The sequence below is a fragment of the Falco rusticolus genome, chromosome 6 (assembly GCF_015220075.1).
Source record: "Falco rusticolus isolate bFalRus1 chromosome 6, bFalRus1.pri, whole genome shotgun sequence".
Lineage (NCBI taxonomy): Eukaryota > Metazoa > Chordata > Aves > Falconiformes > Falconidae > Falco > Falco rusticolus.
In genome coordinates, this window is record NC_051192.1 from 71896878 (window position 1) to 71904181 (window position 7304).

Genomic DNA, 7304 nt, shown 5'->3' on the forward strand with positions numbered 1-7304 from the left:
ACCATGCATAAATTACATGCTAGGCAAGATCGACAGGTAGAATTAACCTCTTAATGACTTTTTATTACACTACTTGCAGGTTATCTGACAAAAGTACAGAAGCTTTCAGGTACATGAGTTCTGAATAAGGATGTGTATGTCTGAAACTTGGTGTTTTTTCTAGCTAGTCTAATAAGACTGCCTACAGCCCTTCTTTGGCCTATGTCCTTAGACTGCAGTTGCACTACTGCTTTGTAACAACAGAATGTTGAATTAGCAATGTATTGTTTTCCCCTTGCTGAAGGGAAAAGTGATTGCTTAGAATATCAGCTTCTTGTTTTGAAATGTTGCCAGGTTTGTAAACAGGGAAAGATGTTAATTACCTACACTTTTGTTGAGGTTGAAAGTTAAACATTTGAGTCTGTCTGCTGCGAAATGTCAGCAGCTTTTGTCACAAGAATCAGAAGATTATACCGATTATTTGTTTAGGTATAGTCTTGTCCAGTAACCAAGCTGGATGGAATAGAGGAGCCTTTCAATGGAAAGCTCTTTTCATATCTGACTTACCAGCTTCTGTGTTTGGCATACACTCAGGGTGTAAAGGAAAAGCTAGCTAATGTCCTGTGGTAAATTCGGATGTTGATTCAACAGAAGTCCCAGGCAATGATTGTTTAAGATTATATCAAGTGTTCCTTCACCAAGAAAAGTATGTGAGCCTTCTGTCTGTGAGACTGAGCTGTGATTGATGTGCTTGTTCCTCTGCATTTAGCAATATAAGATTATTGCTTAGATAATATATATTATATATTTATATAAACATACAATTTTATATAAATATAAATAAATACATTTTGTATAAATATTATATATTTCTAGAAATACATAATTTTTTTTGTCTTTTGAAACGGTTTATTGGCAGGTACTGTCACTGTCTCTTCATGTGCCACTATTAAAATGGTGCTTGTTTCAGCCAAGAAATGGATGGCTAGTTGCTCGCTCTTCCTTCATTCTCTCTAGTGTTTTTCAAGAGTCCAAGGCTTTAATTGCTAGAGGCTCTGTTCTTATAATTCAGTTTTATTGCCCTTTTAATTACCATATAAAGACATTAGTTGCTATAACTGGTTTACTGCTGGGAAATTGTCCTTTACTAATTATATTAGTAATTTGAATAATAGAATAATGTATACACCTATGCAGTCCTTTTTCCCAAGAGTTCATTGTATGAGTTGAGACAAGTTCACTTAGAAAAATGGAAGGAGGACTACTAAGAGGTGACAGAAACATTGTTCTTGGAGCTGTAGATCTCTTTTACGCATTGTATTACAGACAGCAGAGTGCACAGTTTTGTGGCAAGAAGATGCTCAGGTGTTCAAATGCTATGCTCATTTGACCCAGTCTAATTGGACATTAGCACCACTTAAACCTTTGTGCATAATGCCGGGCTGTAGGTGGGGGGCGGAGGTAGGTGGTGTGATTCAGTGCCCCGAGCAAAGGGCCAGCAGTAGACGTTTTCCAGCTGCCAAGTTCAGCTCCTGACTCAGTCTGTAACGGTGAACCAAGCTGGTCAGAATTTCAAAACTATGTGGTGTTTCCACAAGGTTTTTTGTTTAAAGAAAGAAAATATTCAGTAGAGTCTGTTTTGATTTTTTTTAATGCAAGAAAATTCTCCTGGAATGTGTGCCAGTGTAGTTGGGAACTTCTGTCATTGTTAAAATGGCTGAACTACTGCGGTGCTTTTCCGTTTTGTTTTTTCTGCTGTCCAAGGTGAGAAAAATATAAAAGTTTATATACATTTGCAAAACAGTTTGGATTTCAGAAATTAATGTTACATATGTTATTTAGTATTAGCATCTGTAAAGAAATCAAAGACTGTCATTTGATAGTCACTCAGTCTGGATTCAAGCTTTGTCCTTTATGCTAAGACCAGCAGCTTTCTCAGTAAAATGACTTGGATATTTTTTTTGCTTAAAAGGAGCAGTTGGCGCTTTACCTTTACCTCTGTCTTGTCCAGACTATAGTTCCTGAATCCTGAAAATAATTCTTAAAACCAGAAGTCCTAGATATTGTTGGCTGAAACAAAGGATTTGGAAGAGAAACTAGAGTATGTTGAATGGAAGATTTGGGGATGTGTAATGTGTAATTTGGGGATGTGACATTCTCTCTTAGCTGAAGCTGCTTTCAGCTCTGGTCGCATTGCCCATCTGAAGGTGTCTAGATGCACCATGCTGATGTGTACCTATCATTCAAGGCAGTATGAGATAGGTGCTAAAATTACAGTGTGATGTGATTTTATGGAACACATATTCCGAGTATGAATAGAAAAAAAAAAGATGAAACATGCCTGCTTCTGAAGATAATATTCCTGCATCTTTTAGGATTGACAGCCTTCCTACCTTGGCAACTGCAGGTATTCTGACTTTTTTTTAAGATGTCTGTAGCACGTTTATTAATTTAGCCTCAGAATGCTCAGAAATAGCTGGATGTGATGCAGAGCTAAGAAAAGTAAGACGACTAGATCCTGCCATATTACATTCTTCTTTAATGTGGAAAGCCAAGATGAGCAGACATTTTTACCACGCATTTTATTTCTGAATGAATGAATCTTTTGAGAAGGTGTGTACATGCAGTGTGACCCCTGTATGTTTCCATGATAAATTTACACCTGAAGTAAATTTCTTTTCATATAATTCTACTTCCATAATGGTAAGATACTGCTAAAGTTGCTAAAACAGAAGTTCTGCCTGGTTTAGTTTGCAAATGTGTTTGGGTTTTTTGGTTGGGTTTTTTTGTGTGTGTGTGAAGGAATTTCCTTGATTGTGTTTTTTTTCGTTTGCTTTTCTATTTTTCCCCAAAGTAGTGCTGACCCCGCAGGTTGTTGCAGCTTAGTAATAAACAAGAGTTTTGTGTTGTGGCTTCCTAATGTATGTTGACTGGCAGCAGTGCACCATGTTGCTGTTCTGCCGTTAGGTGGCATGCCGCAGTTTGAAGTGTTCTTTTGTACTTAATAAACCATATTTATTTTTCCCTACAGCTTATTTAAAATTAGAGAACCTTCCAGGAAAAAACAGAGAAAACAAAACAGCAATAGTTTAGCATTATGTTTAGCCTGCCAAACGTTCAGCCCCTTAGGTTTCTGCGCTGTTAAGACATCCACAAGAACATGGTTGAATGGGAATAAACAGAAAGGCCAGCTCTTCACGGGGATTTTAAGTATCTGAATCTCAGTGGAGCCTTCAGTCCTGAGTGTGCTTCCTAGACTCCAGGGGGATGGCCTCCAAATGGGATCTGAAGCACCCAACATTTAACATCCTTGTGTGACAAAGCAAATCAACTAACTGCTGTTTGGAGAGCATATGGTCTGAAAGCAGTGATCGTTGTTTCAGTCGCTGCCATGCTCGGGGCGTTTCTGCTCGCAGTCCAGGTTTGCTAGGGCAAGGTGATTGGTCCTAGCCAGGGCCAGGCAGACATGGTTTTGGGGTGTTTTGGTCATCCTGTCTTGCAGTGTGTAAGTGACTCTTACTTCTTGTAGAGCAGCTTTAACAAGGCAGACTGAATGTTTCTCCCCAGAAACCCTATGAAACTGGTAAACATGGGTGTGAATGGAGTACCTCAGCTAGAGGAGGGAACCCATGAGCTGAAAGTGTGTTTACGTTCTATATGGATCTCCCCTAGACTTCGATGTTGCATCGCCTGCTGTCTTTGGGAAGCAAAAGGAGTGAGCCTTCCTGGTAGTTTAAGAAGATACTGCAGGGATGTCTCACGGCAAGGGAAGTTCAGGAAGCTACAGCACTCCTGAGACATTGGGTTTAGGTCTAGTATTTCACACTTCAGTGTTTATTAACCTGGGTTGGCCAATTAAAATATGTTTATAGGAATGTTAATTTTTTATCAGCTCTCAGTTCCATGTTTGAAGAAAAAAAGAAGTACAAAACATTGGTCCTTTTTCTCCTCTTTTCCCTGAAGCCCAGTGTCCTTGCCTCCTGGTTTGAACGGTGGTCACACAAACAGCTGACTTTGCTTTTAAGACAGCTGGGGGAACAGATGCCTCAGGGTGGGTGGGGAATGGGATCCAGTGGCTTAGTGCAGAGGAAAAGGCACAAATCTCTTCACATTATGAAGGAAATTTGATAAACATGTATGTAAGAATCAGTTATAATCAGTTTTCACTAAGAGTGTATGTTATCAGAGATTTTAGTTTTGTTTTTTTCTTGTGGCTGATCTTTCCCAATGGCTGTGGCATCCTCTCCACGAGCAGCAATACTGGAGATCAAAGCATAGACTGAGCTTGTTCTTTTTGCCACCGTGTCTGACACAACGTGCAGAATGAAAGTGCTTGTTCCCAGGTGATGTCTGTACCAGTGCCTGCAGAGCTGGCTCTGCACCGGCCGGGGATTGCTGGCTGGAGCTTGGGAACCCGCGTGTACAGAAAGGGCTGCCAGCAGTAGAAGCTACTTAGTGAAAATGGTATTTAAGCTAAAAGTAATCGTGCTTTTTCCAGCATAGACAAATTGTTTCCTGTACAAAGTAATATAGGGATGGGTATCATTGGTCTGATTGCTTCTCAAAAGCGTTTCCATTTTCTCTTTATAGTAAGCAATGTTAACTCACAACTCGTTTCAGCTGAATCCTTCCCACACCTCACAGATTTTTTTTTATTATTTTTTTTTTTTGCGGGGGATACCCAAGGAAAAGATTGTTCCTCTTGTACAACCTCAAGAAGACCTTTGAAATTCAGGGTACTTTCCACAACTTCTGTACTTTGGTTTCAGTAAAATAAATGAAAAGGTCTTTAATTTGTTCTGGATAATGTGACATCTGCCTTAAATGACAAATGTGAATATATTGGGTTGGTTCAGTGCTGCCTGGAAATTTAATCGCATGGAGAAAAAAATATTGAGTACCCTTAAACTCACCTTGCGTACACTTATTAGTAATTGACAGTGTCTAGACAGATGGTGATCTGGAAATTAAAGTCTGGGGAAAATAAACTTACAGATATTAAAGTCAGCTGCATTTCCCAGCGCTAATAAAGTGGGAAGATTGGGGGGTTAACTTTCATAGCAGCTGAGAAAACAGTTGCCAGCAGTTTTGTTTGGAACCTGCTCCCTCTTTAAGAAGTGTGCCTTTTTAAACATTTCACATAAAAACTGACCGAAGTCTGTAGAACCTGAAAAACTACCACAAACAGTAATCTGATGATAAGATGAGTATTTGTCTGGGTATGTACAATGCAGTGAATCAAGTTTTTCTTCTTTCTTCTTACCAAAATCATACAGTGTGTTGGCAGCATGTGGTTACTGTTCACAAGAATTAAAAAAACAACAACAATGGGGGACACTGTTGATCAGCTGGTGGTCACTGAACTTCAGCACAGGAGCATTCCTGCTCATTTTAAGCTAAAATTGCATTTCTGCTTCTGTTCAGGCATGGAAGATGATTTGCTGTAGAACAATTATAACCTAAACAAAGTTTAAGCTTACAGCATATGAACAGAGAAAAGATTACTATTACCCCAGTTTTAGAGTCAAGCCTGAGTTAAGGTTTTCCAAAAGAAGAGAACTAGTCACTGTGCTCTGCTCCAATTAGTGCTCTTTGCCCTGCTGTAATACTTCAGGACTACTGAAATACAGAGGTGTCGGAGTGTGAGAGGTTGAAAATGTGGATAAAAGTAGAAGTCTGCAAGTTTTTCAGGAGCCCTTGCGTTTCAGAGATGTGTAGAGTATGCCTCGTGGTTCGGACAGCGTCTGTATGGCTAAATGCAGGGTGGGCTGAAGCATGGTGACGCAAACTACATCTTTCTGTGCTACTTGCCCTGGGGACAGAGCGGCCACGCAGTTGTGGGGCCAGCCCAAATGGTGGGGCTCACTCTTTTGATATAGAAGAGCCCAGGCTGTTCTTGGGAGGAGGCTGGCTGACCCATCGCCCTGGCACTGGCTGTGTGCCTTCATCAATAGGCATTTGGGGTTAATGATGGGAGAACCTGGCCAGGCAGTCCGAACTGTAGCTATGCCCAAAGCACCCACATTTCACGTAGGAGTGATCTTGGCCTGTGCAAAGCTGGGTGTGAGCTTAAGCTTTCCTGAAGCCCAGACCTGTGAGCAGGCTTCATCCACTGAATGGGCAAGAGCCAGACAGAGGGAAAGACACTAGTTTCTGAATAGGAGGAAGGGTTATGTTGTGGTTACGCAGGTAGAGCCCATAGCATGGAGGAGCTGAGCTCCATGGAGGTAGTTCCAAGTTCCCACAAGTCTCTGCCTACTAAATACGTGCAGCTGGGCTGCATGGTTAGGATAAGGTGAAACAGGACTTTTACTCCCTTGCTATAAATCTGCGTTCATCAACAGGACTAGGACGGGCTAACAGCTGGTATGGTCATCTTGGGAGACACAGAGAGACTAATCGTATTAAAAAAAAGACATGTTATAGCTTACCTGGATAATAATAACTACGTGCAGCAGCAAATAAACCTGTGCTACCCTCACCATCCAGTGAACCCCCATCAAAGTCTACCTGGATTCTAAGCCCTGTGACAGCTGCAGGTCAATTTTTAGCCAGTTCCCTAATGAAATGGAGTATTATGCAGTCATCTTGTCAGCCTGACAGTTTCGACCAATAACTTTTGAACTCACTGGCCAGTTTCCAAATAAATTTGACAGAGGGACCAAAGATTCAATCCTACCAACTTCTGACAGGTTTGATGAAAGTAGGAAAGAGACGCTGCTAGTATCTCCTTGGAGAGAAAGCCTACCATATGATGTCTATTTTCAGCTTTTATATCGTCACAAACTATCTTATAGTGCTTCAGTAGTTTTTCTTATACTGTTCCATTATTAGACCCCAAAGAATTCATGAGGGAGACAGGCAGAGGAAGCAAAACCCCAGCTTCATAATTTCTACCATGGAAGACCATGGTTTCAATCAAGTAGGCAGAAGTTCTGAAGAGTTTTTTTAAGTGAAATTTACCTCCAAGAGTGAGTTTGGAAAACCATAAATCTACTCTGTGCAATGACAGGAGGGAAGGAGAAGGCGCTCTGGATTTCAGGACACCATATTGCCATGATGGAGTGGTCAGGCTTGGAGGAGTGTAGCCATACACTGCCTGAGGGAGCGTGCGGCCAAGAAAAACCCTCTGTTAAAAGGATCTACTTAGAAAAACTTTAAACTTCTTGCTGTATCATGAGGCTTTCTTCTCCTACTGGAATAGGGCTTCCAGGAGACCACGCACTTAAAAATACTGAAGCATTCATTCCCTAGGCACCCAAGAGGGACTTTTCAAGAAATCATTAGTTTTACAGGAAAGAGAAAATCACGTGCTTTATCATGGC